This window comes from Lissotriton helveticus, chromosome 7, assembly GCF_964261635.1.
Source record: "Lissotriton helveticus chromosome 7, aLisHel1.1, whole genome shotgun sequence".
Classification (NCBI taxonomy): Eukaryota; Metazoa; Chordata; class Amphibia; order Caudata; family Salamandridae; genus Lissotriton; species Lissotriton helveticus.
This window is the reverse complement of record NC_136068.1, coordinates 972,922,383-972,936,146: the sequence shown is the minus strand read 5'-3', so window position 1 is coordinate 972,936,146 and position 13,764 is coordinate 972,922,383. Positions and strand designations below refer to the sequence as shown.

Sequence of the window (13,764 nt, the reverse complement as noted above, 5' to 3'; positions counted from 1 at the left end):
TGTATTGGTATGGGAAAAGAAGCCAATGGCCAGTGCTCAGCAGGCTGGCGATAACGTATCGGGCTTGCCCTGTCGCGTGTTTTCAGTGCTGCTGGTGCCATTGTAACTGTGAAAAGGACCAGTCTCTCGCCCAAAAGCGTGGAGAGGTTAACCATGATCAAAATGAATCAGCACTTCGTACCACCAGACTACAAAATATGTGAATCACAGCAGGAAGAGGAGAGCGACTCCGAAGACATAACTAGTGGGTTACATGACCTACTTATGTCCGGACCACCAGGGTTTGAGGACAAGCTCCTTTTCCCTGACAACTAGGCTTTCAAATTGTTACTTTCTCCCTTCCTTTATTTGTGTGTATATCTGTCTTTCTGGTTCCATCAAACCACAACAAATCCATTAACACTGCCTCTTATTTTTATTTACCTATTGGAGTTGCACGTCTGTGCATTTAACTGTCCACTCCACTCCTCAGAGTCCTGCTCCATCTTCCTGACTCGCCCTAAATACATTTCCATCTTGCCAGACATTGGATGGATATGGAGAATAGTGCAATAATGTATCCTCTAACAGTCCCTCCATAACAAGTGAAACGTACGTGAATATTGCCATCTTCTGTTTTGTTTCCAATCCAAAACTCATCACTGTCTTAAGGCTACCACCTCTGTCTGCAGGCATACACAACTTCTCACTGTCAGAAATTGAGCAGGCATCCAAAACTAAAGTAAACTCGTCATCACTTTCAGAAGGCTCAGTATCTCTGATCCGACAGCCAAAGAGAAGAGTAAGACAGGTATATGAAATCAATGATGCCATGCATTGCATTGGATGCTTGCTGACTCTGAGCAAGTGTGCATGAAGTAGAACTATACTAGTAGTTTAAATAATAACAAAGTACTTGTGATTCAAGTGATAGTCAATGTTTCCATGTTGTTTAATAATATTAGCCAATTGTACTCCTACTACTGCAGGTGCAGTCTGGACTTACTTAATCGGAGTCACTCACAGACTGAGTTGCTGTTGGTCTGTTGGACAACACGTACACGTACCACACCCGATGATGATAATGACGATACTATCTTTGCACGCAGTCAGTCAGTTGGATCTGAGATGATTGATGGAATACGTTTCAGGAAGTGGAATAATTAAGGTAAATGGAGTTTGGGTCACGGACTCACAGGTGGCCCGGTGCCGTGGGCCTGTGCTATGCTGGCTCCGATCTTGTTGTTCTTCTAGATTAATGCTGTGTAACTAGTAGAGTAGACACAATGTATCCAAGCCGCCTCAGTCTGAAAGTCTTCTAGCTCACGACATCACGAGTCTTGTCTTTTTGTACTACACCGTAATTGATTTTTACTTTTTCATTCATTTATTTTTTAATACCCCTTTTGTTTTTCCATCATAACTTACAGGCCAGCCTTTTACCCAGTGTTATTATACTTGGAGCAACAACTCACATTTACCTTACCAATCCTCATCAGCCAGCCAGTGGCAACCAAGAATGATGTTCAGAGTGTCCATAGAAGGGAGGACCAAGATGAATGACGAGATACAACTACACATTTGGACCTGGATAATACAGTAACTTTAGTATCATTTTCGTATTTTTAATAATTTGATTCCTTTTTTCTCTTCATTCATTTTACGACTGTGTTTGGTAATTGCCCTCTAAAACTATTTTTTAATTTTCTTTGCTAGCTTTCAGCCCGGTACAGCAGGTATTAGGGTTTCTCTGAGGGCATACAGCCAAGGCAAATGTCATATATAATAAATACTTACTTGTACTGTTGAATTGTGTAGTAGTAGTTAAGTACTACTCATTATTAACCATCAAGTTATCTTCATCGTGCATGCATTTTCTTTTTCTACCTTTAGTTTAGATTTATTGGGTAGTGGATCATCAATCATCGTTTTCATGATTTTGCTTTTGTTGTCTCCATGCGTACTGTTTTTCTTTGTCAAACCTTTCCCCAAACCCCCCTTCCCATCCATTCATCAAACCCTAACCCTCTTCCCCCGGACTGTGTGGTTTTATATTGAGGTGTGATGTGACTACATTAAATCTACAGCAACAATTGATCACACGCTTGCTGGGGCAGATGTGGTGAAAGCAACACTAATTAACTCCTTCGATGCTGATGACGGCCCCCAGCCGTCATGCATCACGGGGCTCGTGTGCTGATGACGGCTAGGGGCGTCATGATCCCGCCCACTTTGAAAAATGCCGCACAGGTGCAGAATCGCGGCCGCGCCCAAGGGGTTAAATGTCAACGAGGCAGGGCGAGGATGTTTTTCTGCTTGCCCACCCATGCTCAGTGAATGTACAAGCCAATTCATTTTCCAAAGGGACTCACCGAATATATCTTATTAATTGCCGGCATTGTTTGGATTTAATTTTACAGCATTAACGTTTACGAATTAGGATTGTGTTTAAGTGACTCCTTCAACACAACTACAGTTGAACTTCTTATCATCATGTACTAGGCTGTCCCCGACACCATTGTTTTCTTTTAGTTTAGCAGTTGCAATATTGTTTGTTTGTCAGTCTTTTTATGTACTGTACTTTTCTACTACTCCCACAGTCTCTCTCAGGCAAATGACTGTCTCTTTGTTTTTGTTTGCAAATGCTAGTGCCAGTGTCTACTACTACCACCACAACCACGGCATCTTCTCCATTGTCTTGGGAAACCATGCAGCCATTGCTGTGCCCAACTTAATCATCATCAATCACAGGTAAGATAAGTTTGCTGGGAGGTATAATGGAGTAGGAGGAGCAACTGGTAGTACTAGTAGGACAAATATAACTCAGTGAGGGGTACCGCATCTCTCTGTTTGCATGTTACAAATTTGGCCAATTATTTAAATCAAACACTGGCTGCTGCCCTGCATCTGCAAGTAAATCTTGTGACGTACATTAATTCGTGAAACAGTAACCCCACCACAAAACATTAACATCATGTGTACGTTAAAATAAATAACATTTATTTTCATTAAAAAATAGCCTATCCCACACCTCACCCACCCCTCTCCCTAACCCCAACCAATGTCCAAGTCCAAAGAATGTCCAAGAAAAACCCCAACACCCAATTCCAGCCCACCAACAAAAGTATTAAAAAATTGGCAAATCTACAGGGTCCATTATAATCGGCGGGCTTTAAGGCGTTTGTCCACCAGGATTATGACACGCTCCTCTAATTGGTCCTCCAGCTTTGCCATTCGGAGGAGAAGTTGTTGCCAAAATGCACGGCATCCACATTTGCATCCATGTGCAGGGGCGGCAGATGTTGACAAATGCCGGTGGTGGGCAGCTGCCTGACCGCGTCCCCGTACTGCTGCAGACGGGGCCTGGCTGGGGCCCGGGGCATTGGAAGAGACAGCAGCTGCTGCCACCGCCTCCTCCTCCTCGGCCTGAGCCACCAGCCGGCGGTATTCCTCCACTAAGGCCTGCAGTTTCTTTTGCCGGGCCCTGGCTGCCAACTCCTTCCGGGATGGTTTTTGGGAAGGAGTATCTGTAAAGAAAGAAACAGAATTGTAACAGAAACTCTTAGCAAAACAGTAACACAAAATTAATTCAACACATAGTGGCACAGTAGCACTAGCAAGCGCAGTACATAAAATTGGTGATAACTTTAAGTATCTATCCTCCTGCTTCCCCGGCCTCTAACATTTGTTGGACTTTTTTCCGGCATTATACTTGCCCTAGTACTATGGATGGACTTCAGTACATAAAAGAACACCAGTCTTTTTCGTATCTCCTTTTATATTATGTTCAAAGTAAGACTCTGCATCCAGTGACTGTCTCCACCTATGATGAATACAATACATCCAGGGGGCATCCATCCAATAAAAGTGAATGTCTATCATTCTTTATTAGGTATAGCTTAACAAACCTTAGCTGGTTTCACTTTCACCAACAACCACCCATGCGTCCACTGCTTCCTTCCTTGACTTGGCTTTGGGTTTGACACAAACACCACTTATGATTCTTGCTATCCACTATCCACCCATATTGTGTCGCCCACCCAGGCAGGCATCTTCTTTCACCTTCCACCCATCCTTCAACAACCCATGCATCTGATTCCTATCAGCCACCTGCATGCTGCTTCCAAAATATCCTTCTATACTAGTCGTATAACATCTTTCATCCTTCCTCCTTCCACCCTAGTTCACTTCTTTCCCTTTTTGTTCAACACATCCATCAAGGTCATCTGATCTGACTTTTAGTCTTCTCCATGACTTTCACAGCTGAGTTGGAGTCTGTTAGAAGAGGCCTTTGTTAACTCAACTCACGCTGGTAATGCTATTGCTAATGCATTGGTAATGCTAAGTAAAGGGTGTCTTCTTCAACCGTTGTATATTGACCAGTACAACTTCAAGTTCATACTTACTTAATACGTCTCACAGTACAGTGAGGGAAATGTTCCCCTTCCACCTAGTAATGCCAATAAGTAATGAATATAACTTACCATCGCCCACCGCTGCTGTTTCCTCCCCCACTGGTGCTCCTGCAGGTGCCGCATCTCCTGCCCCCTCCTGGATGACAGCATTAGCATCGCCGCTGTCCCCGTCAGCACTGGTGGTTGGTACTGGTTGTGCACCTATAAAAACAAGTACACCTTTTTAGATGTCTGCACACCTCCCCCTATTTTACTCGTTTTTTCACCAAGAAGGAAGATTGAAAAAACAGTTAATGTACAACATAAATCATCACTAGTCCAAATTGCGTACTACAGTAGAGTCAGTAGATAGACATTAGTAGTATTAATTTATTTTATGGTCCCTAGGGTCATCTCATCTTTACTCCTACTCTAGTCTCTGGAAAGTTAGCCTGAGCCATGTAACCATTTTAGATTCATGTCTACTGTTTTGCGCATGTTACCTCGCAGCTTGTTGCGCAGTAAGACGCCTTTGAGGACACATGAGTGTTGCATAGAACTGAAGAGGTTGACAAACAAGGCACTTTTTTAATGGAGTTTGATTAGTCGGTCCCTATTGCTTAGCCATAATGTTACACTTTTTGGCATGACTGTAAAAAGCTTGCATAATTGGATTTTATACTGTCTAATGTGCCCAATTTTGTCATAATAGGCAGATGGGAAGATTGCCTTCTAAGAACCAGAGATTTGCAGAGCTTACGAAAGATGCATGTGTAACCAGTATACGTTCAACGGTGAGGGGTCTCCCACAATTCCCACAGTTCTCTATCGTGCACTAGTTGTACAAATGTTTAGTTTTAATCTTCTTTGTTTTGCATGGTGGAGCTGGATGTATTTCATGGAACAACTTACAAAGCGTGTTATTATTTTTTTTTAAATTAAGCTTTTGAACTTGCACATAGACTCTGGTATATTTGGAGTGTCTGTGGTGTTGTGGACTTACACGAGTGAGTGAGCGAAAGGGTGTTATGTTCTGGGTTGTGTAATAAATCATTGGGTATCTTCGTGTGGGGGGTCGGGACAAATGACTTATAACTGAGACACTATAGCTAGTCGGTCAGTGAATTGTGGATTCTTCTGAGTTCTGTGACTGAGGTGTAAGTAAGGTCCAACCTCCCATCACCAACATCCTATTTTCTTTTGCATAGTTCTGCATGTGGCTGTGCAGAATTCCCACAGCAGTAGTAGTAGTATGTACTACTAACCTAACAAAAAATACTAGACAAACATCTGGTTGCGCATTTTGTTGGTGGGAATTGTCGAAGCCTAGAGATTAAAGAGGACAACGCAAAAGACAGGAGTGGACCCAGTGGCTACAGCTATTCTATCACAGCTTTATTCAAAAGAATACCTTAACTAAAGAGTGGCCAACAGGGCAAGCTTAGCTACAGACAGTCTAATAGTAGTAGTACAGAGAGTCATAGCAGAGGCAGTTGGGAGGATCTGAAAGGCAGGAATACCCAAAAGTTGGAAAACAGATAATGAAGATCAAAGAAGCTTTTGTTAAACATGGAATTAGGAGGAAGCTTAATTAATAGTTTGGAAAAAATAAGGTGTGTTAAAAGTTAGGGAAATATAATTGTTAATAATATAAGCACTGTATGACTTACTGGGGCCTGCAGCAGGATCCTCGGTAGAGGAGCGCTTCTCTGGTGGTTGTTCTCCCGCCGATTCGGACCCTCGGTGCGGATCATGTAAGAAAAAATGAAGAAAGAGAGAAACATTGAGTGCTGTGAAACAAAAAAATCAAACAAAAAAATCGCTCAAACATTTTAGGAAGCAACAGATGCAATAAAATTGACCTATCTAAACAACTACTGGCTTGCAAGATTCACGGACCGTCTACTTATATGAACACTAATCAAATGTTCCATAATCATTCTGATTGCAGAATACTAACTAACAAAGCCAGTACCACCTGACCTACTCCACCTATTCCAGACGGGCCAATTGTTCAGTAAGTCGGCATTTCCATTTTATTTTTGCCAGCAAAAATGCATAGATGCGATGGAGGACTGTGAGAAAGTGGCTCTATATATACTGCACTAGAATGAAGTACAGTGTGTGTAGAGTCCACCAACCTCAGAGGTATAACAGAGTTAAAAGTCAGAACTGACCTTACTCTCCAAAGTGGTAGCTTGGTCGAGCAGTAAGGCAGTACCAGAGGACAGTGTAAAGCATTTGTTGTACACACTCAGTCAGCAAAAGGTTTCACACACTCAAGGACTGAACTCCAGACCAATTGTTTTTATATCCACAGATATAGTTGTTTTATTTTTAGAACCAACAGTTATAAAAATGTACTTTTCTCGTTATGAGTACTCTCATGTAATTACTTTGCAAAGGAGCAATAAAGTTTGTGCACACAATTAATACAGTATTGGCAGTAAGCAACACAATCCTAAAACACACTATAGCATTGAGCTCAATGAGTTTTCCACATGTAAGTACAGTTGATTACCAATTACCATACAGATTACTTTAGTAGTCCCAGGACCAGATCCTAGTTTCAGTCATGGGGTCTAAGCTGAAACCAGATTAGCAAAAACGTTTTAGTTACTGTAGTGACTTTTCCTGAAAATAAAGCTGTTTTAAAAGTTCACACTTAGAAACTTTTCTATGTAAATCTGACAATGTTATTCAATGGGAGAAAATTCAGGTTGCAGGTAAAGTACGATCCCATTACTTTTGTAATCCAGCACTGGTCTGCTGTGGCCAGCACTGGGGTCTTAACTTAAAACAGGTAGGTAATTGCATTTCAGTATTTCGTATGATTTTTAAAGAATATTTCAAGCTTTCAAAAGTAGACCGAGGAAATTTCATAGAAAAGCAGGCAATGGGTTCCTATGGAGAAAATACAGATTACTAGTAAACCCGGTACGGGTTACTTTTACGGTTCACTATTGGGCTGAGAGGTACAGTACTGTCTTCTCCCCTGATCACAGGTGAGTAGTTCGGAATTCGGAATTCGGCTGATTTTATATGAATATTTTCAGTTTTCAAAACTTCACACTTAGAAGAAATTTCATAGAAAAACAGTCAATGGTTTCCTATGGCAGAAATTTAGATTACTAGCCAACATGTAAATGTAGTTGATCTTATATAGCGCACAGCTACCCGCAGTGGGTTTCCCGGCGCTTGCTTAGGGAACCCTTCCTGGTATTCCCCTGTGAGATAGCAGGGTATCCACAAGGTGAAAGTCAGGCATCCCGCCGCGAGGGGCCGTTGTGGAGATTAAGCAAGCTATTGCCCAGAGTCGCAGAGTGTGAACCCGTGAGTCGAGGAGGCACCGGGGCGAGAATTATCGAGTCCGTGGAATTTTTAGCCCAAGACCCCGCCGAGGCGGGGAATTGAACCCTGGTCCAGGACCGATCTCAGCTTCTGGGTCTGCTGCCTCTAAACCCTGAGTCACACTTCTTGTGATTACTTTTGTGGTTCAGTACTGGGATACATGGTACAGTACTTGCTTCTCTCCTGATCACAGGTGAGTAATTTGAAGTTCGTTATTCGGCTGATTTTAGATGAATATTTCAAAGTTTCAAAACTTCACACTTGGAAGATCTTTCAAGTCAAACCAGTCAATGTTATCCAATGGCAGGAAAGTGAGTCATCGGTGTTCAGGTGAGTACTCGACTGGTGAAGTTAAGGTTCTGGGCTTAGACTCAGGGGTCCCCCAGGGTCAGGTAGATACAGTTAGTACATCCTCAGCGGCACAGGGGCGGCCGGGTGCAGAGGTAGTTAGGCCCAATGTTATCCAATGAGAGGCTGATGGCTGCTGGCTAGCAGGCCACACGGCTGTGGGAGCTGGGCTCCTGGTCACTTGCTCAGGGCAAATGGGGAAGTAGAATAGGGTACAGGTTGCACTGCCAGGGGCACTCGGGCGGCTGGGTGCAGGGTGCTTTTGAGCCGTCAGGCGCTCAATGTTATCCAATGAAGATCTTGAAAAGGGAACAAAGGCTGCAGGCTCGGAGACGGTGGATCTTCAGGAGTGACCAACACTTCGAGGGGTAAGTTGGGATCTTGGAGGATAGGTAGGCACCCAGGAGTTGGGCACAGGGGGCTGTGGGGCGCCGACTGCCGGGGTGTCTTTTGAGGTCGGGAAATCTTACGCCCTGCTGGTCGCGGTCGTAGGGGTCCTTTGTCTTGAGGCTGCAGGCATAGTCTGGGTCATCAAGAAGGGTCCTTGGGCACTGGATTCCAAGTCAGAATTGCCGGAGGGATGTCTTCAGGGTCTTGGTTCACTCCAGCACAGGCCAGGCTTGGCGGGTGCAGAGTGTGCAGGGTTTGCGGTTCCAGGCTGATGCCAGGGCTTGTTACTTGCTTTGAGCAGTACCACTGCTCGTGGGAGACCCAGGTAGTCAGAGTCACAAGGCAGTCAGGTCCTCCGTGGTTTTTGAGGTTGCTGACCACTAGAGATGCCGGGGGTTTAGCAGGAGCAGGTTTGAGGGTCGACAGGCTGGAGCCAAATCAGTTGGTGTCTTCCTCTTATTAGCAGCTGCACGGCAGGTCTTCTTGTTTCTTGTTCTTCTTTCTTGTTTTGGTATCTGGCTCTGAGGAAGGAAGGTTCAGGGAGCCCCTTAATACTGAATTTAGGGGCATTACAGGTAGGGCAAGGGCAGGGACCAATGGGTCCCTGTCCTGGGGTGAGTACACCCTCTAGCCTGCTCCTCTCCTGTGGGAGGGAGGCAGAAGCCTAGCTGGGATTGGGAAGGGCTCCCCATCTACAAGATGGCAGGAGCCTGGGGTCGTGCTTCACCTCGCCTCCCCCACCTGAGGGGTGGAGTTGGCAAAGGTTGGCACACCCCCCTTCCTGACGTAGTTTTTCCCGCCAGTCTTCCCACCAGAGTGGGGGTAGAATGGGTGGGGGCCAGTTGCTGGGTACAGCAAATGGTCTAGAGAAGCTCTCAGAGGCGGCATGCCTTTGAAGCTTCCCCCTGTCCATCCTGGGGGAGGAGACATAGCACCTCGCCCAGGATGTGCATTGTTACAGGCCCAGGAGCGGGGGGCTCTCCACCCAGGGGTCCTGCAACATGTCTGCTGTGTGGCAGCCTCTCCAGCCACTCAGCCCAGACGTGGATTGTAGGTTAGGTTTCACGGGGCATCTCTAAGATGCCCTCTGTAGTGCATTTTACATTAAATCCCACACTGGCATCAGTGTGGGCATAATGTGCTGAGAAGTTTGATATCAAACTTGTCAGTGTTCAGTGTAGCCATTATGGTGCTGTGAAGTTCGTAATAACAACCTCCCAGCACCATAGACTCTTAATGGCATCACTGTACTTACAATGCCCAGGAATGGCCCTGGGTACTGTAGGGGCACAGGGCTCATGCAGCTGTGCCCACACCACTGGCATAGGGCACCCAGCTAGAGGGGTGACTGATGTATGCCAGGGCAGTGGGGTTGTGGGCATGGCACACAAAAATGTGTGCCATGTCGACTCTTTGTTTAGTTCTGCACCTAGACACTCAGCCTGCAAAGGCAGTGGGTGGGTGTCAAGGTACAGGGCCCCTAAGGGTGGCACAATATGTGCTGCAGCCCTTCGGGTTATTCTCTGGTCACAATGCCCTGGGTACCTAGGGTACCATTTACTAGGGTCTGATATGTGGCCAGAGATGCCAATTGGGTTTAGGCTTTAGTATAGTTTTTAGGGAAGAAACACAGGCCCTAGGTACCTGATTGGCAGGGACCCAGGGCACACCTAGGAAAAGTGAATCAAGTATCAGGCAAAAAGTGGGGGGGGGGTACTGCAACAGGAACTCACTTTCTCACAAGGACACATACATAAATGTGTGCAGACACCAAATTGTTGGTTGGTTGCGTCATATCATATGTTGTTCTGCTACTGACTCAGTGATAATGCTATTGCTAAGCCTCCCATCACAGAAGATTTTGGAACGGAATTGATCTGCAATGTAACTAAGCGCACCAGTAATCGTTTGTGTTATTTGTCCAAGAATTATACACAATACTTATACTACTATATATTACTAGATACTCACCAAGCCACACGACCTCGACACCTAGCAGGTCCAACAGGTCCTGCTCCCGGTCTAGGATGTCGGACCACCGGTGGGCCAGCTGCTGGTGGGTGCGCCGGATCCCCGAGCAACGGAACACTGCCCGGCGCACCTTCGCCCACCGGCGGTGACGCTCCTGGGAAAGGTACCCAGAGCCTGGCCTGCCGCCTGCTGCCAAGGTCAAGGGGAGGTGGCGCTGGATGAAGAAAACCAGGGCGGCCACCTCCGCCTCCCTGAAAAGTTGTCAGGCCTGCACCCCTGCAGGGCGCATTCTGTCACAAGACAGCCGGCTCTTGGGCGCAGGCGCCTTGCCCTTCGAGCCGGTACTGCTGCCCTAGGCCATGGTTCTGGGGTGGAGGCAGAAAAGAAAAGAAGGAAAAAAGAAAGTTAGGGGGAAGAGGTAGGAGTTTGAATAAAGAAGTAAAATAAAACCGTAGAAAAGGAACAAAAACACAGTGAAAGTAGAAATAAATCACAAGATATAAATTTAGGGACAGAGAGACAGAGATAATAAATAAAAAAAATGAGAAAAACTGTAAAAATAAGTAAAGATTGCAAAGATAAAAGCTGGATAGAAAACTAGGCCCAGAACCATAACATAAGGTGAAAAACAAGATGACCGCGCCCGTCGTGACCACGTGGGTAGGTTCGCGCAATATTTCTAGCTAACACGCACTTGTCGTTGCGAACAAGTAGATAGCGTTCCCGAACATGACTTGCACAACGTGAACACGTTATACGCGACCTGGAACAGAAAATAAGGCAACGCGAGCAGGCGGGACAATTGAAAAAACAAGATGGCCACGCCCATAGCCCACCGCATGGGTAAGTTCGCGAGCTACGATCCCCCGAGCACGCAGACAGACCTCCGAACACGCACAACGTGCTCCCGAGCAAGAAAAACTGCTCGCGAACGGGTCCGACAAGCTACTACGCATGCTTGCGAAGCTCGCGTAGTGCGAGAACGCGTACTACGCCCACCCCTAGTCAAGACGATTGAGAGTGTTACTTTTCTCTCTACCTCTCTTCTCCTTTTCGCCCCTGAACAGTTACCTCAGATTCGTCGATTCATTACACAACTAATGGGAATGAAAGGGGAAGGAATGGGGTTCTGTGAAATTCTGACTCAATCACTATGTACGTGGCGTTTAACGCAGTTTGTATATTTTGTATGCAAAGGATTAGAACATAAGTGAAATGTGATATTCATCTTTTGAGTTCATGTTTCTCAGTGCCAGTTGAGGGATTTTCCTGCATTTTTGACACTTTGTGGGCAACTCAAAGCTATTCTTCAGATGCAAGGGAAATGTGTGGATAAGAATAGATAAGAATAGAAAAGTAATTACAAAATGTGAAAATTACAAATGTGTGGGTTACAGTGGTGTCACTCTTCACATCGTGTGTATTATATTTCTTCAAACACTTCACTGACACTCTTCAAGGAACGCTCAATTCGGGGAACCTGCCAGTGCATAGTTTAAGGATACTTTGTGTAACTTCTGCACATTTTTATAACAATTAGGCATGAGAAACTTTGACATTCTGGGTCTGGGAATAGCATATAAGGTTAACACGGGTCAATCACAACTTTCACATTTAGTAAAGAGCTTTTGGGTCCTTCCCAAATATTGGGAAACATATTTTAACTATTAGCTATTTGTGCAGGTTGTTAGCACTTTAGGAATAGGTGGAAAGCTAGCAGAGTAGTCTCTGGGACACCACAGCATGTTCAAGGCTGAATTCTAGCAGGGATGAAGTGAGGTTGATGAAATTAGAAGCCCTTAGATGGCAAATAATAGTCCTTACCATACAGATATCAGCAAGGGAGATCAATGAGTGGTGTGCGCTATCTAAGAAAGCAATAATACAATTATTAGTCTGTGCTCTGCCTCCTCTGTTGAGCCTCAGCCTCACTGGTTCCTCTGTGGAAGGGATCCTGGTGCACCCCTTGCTTCCTACAAGGGAATCTCAAGAGGTCCCACTCCTGTTGTATTGTGCATTTGCATCACCCAACCCCTGTTGATCCATCAATTGGTTAGTGACCATGAGTATTCGACTGCCAAAGCCCCTCCTCTAAGGCAAGAATTCAAGCACTCCTTCCACCAACACCTCCCCGCCACCTTCACTAGAACCTCCAAAAGCACTTGAACTAGCACTTGAACTAGCAACTACATACACGTCTACACCAGCACAGCTCCAATATGGAACTGGGTGCTCTGGACCTTTGGGGCATGGATTCTGGGGCCGAGAGACAGAGATAACTGCACTGAAAGATATGAGTGATGAAGATGAGGAAGACATAGATGGTGAGTCAAAGAGCTACCAAGAATGGGACAGAGAGACACCAACTGTAGACAAGCCATTATGTTAGAAAAGAAACACAGATACCGGCTCCGAATTACACTGATACCAGTCCAGTAAGAGTCAGACACTAGGACAGGGAGGCACATGCAAGGAACAGTGGAACACTGACACTGAGCCAAGCAGACACAACCGCCGACACAAGGTGGGGAGACGCAAAGACTAGGAGAGGTAGAAGGTGAGACTGAGAGAGACTATCACTGGGAGAAACACTTACGCTGGGACAGAAAGAAATGAAAACAGACACTGGGGTAGGGAGACACTGAAACTGTGACAACACTAAAATATGGCATTGAAATAGGGAGACACTAATGCTGGGACATGGAGGCACAAGTATTAGCAAAGTCACAGGGTTGCACCAACACAAAAGTAAGGAGCCACAAAGACTCTCACTGAAACAGGGACATGCTTACACTGGGATAGGGGTACAATGATATAGGGAAACACAAACATTGAGCTGGGAAAGGGGGCGTTAATGTGGACGCTAAGCCAGGAAGACACTTGCACTTGAACACTAGGAAACTGGCAGGATAACCGTAGAAAGGGAAACCCCAGAATATTACTATTCAGTTGTGGGGAGGAAAAATCAGATAAAAAAGGACACAATTAATTATTTTATTTATGTATAAAGTTTTATATAGCACGAACATGACCACCAAGGGTATCAGAGCGCTTTACAGATTATGCAGCAAGGAGGGTATAGGTAAACATATAGAGTCAACAAAGCAAAAAGTACATTTTAAAAAATGTCCAGCAATCACGCCTGCAAGGCCTCTGGGCTACAAACAGCAGCTATGGACACCAGGTCAAGTGGGGAGGCAGACTGAGGCAGCTATTTATTCATCAAGAGTCCTTTAACTTCCATTGTGAAGCGGACAGTGGAAGAGACACCCTGACTTCGGGGGGGGGGGGGGGGGGGGGGAAAGAGTTCCAGATCCTCTGCGCCATGCCT

At 45.3% G+C, this 13,764-nt stretch overlaps 1 long non-coding RNA gene across 1 annotated transcript; it reads right to left on the bottom strand.

Annotated features, from left to right (window-relative positions):
* Positions 1-3,058: 3,058 nt before the first annotated feature.
* Positions 3,059-6,248, bottom strand: LOC144767163 (uncharacterized). The gene is made up of 3 exons (XR_013598086.1): positions 6,044-6,248; positions 4,464-4,595; positions 3,059-3,506 (listed from the first exon to the last, which is right to left on the bottom strand). It is a non-coding gene; the product is annotated as an uncharacterized LOC144767163 (long non-coding RNA).
* Positions 6,249-13,764: the final 7,516 nt, after the last annotated feature.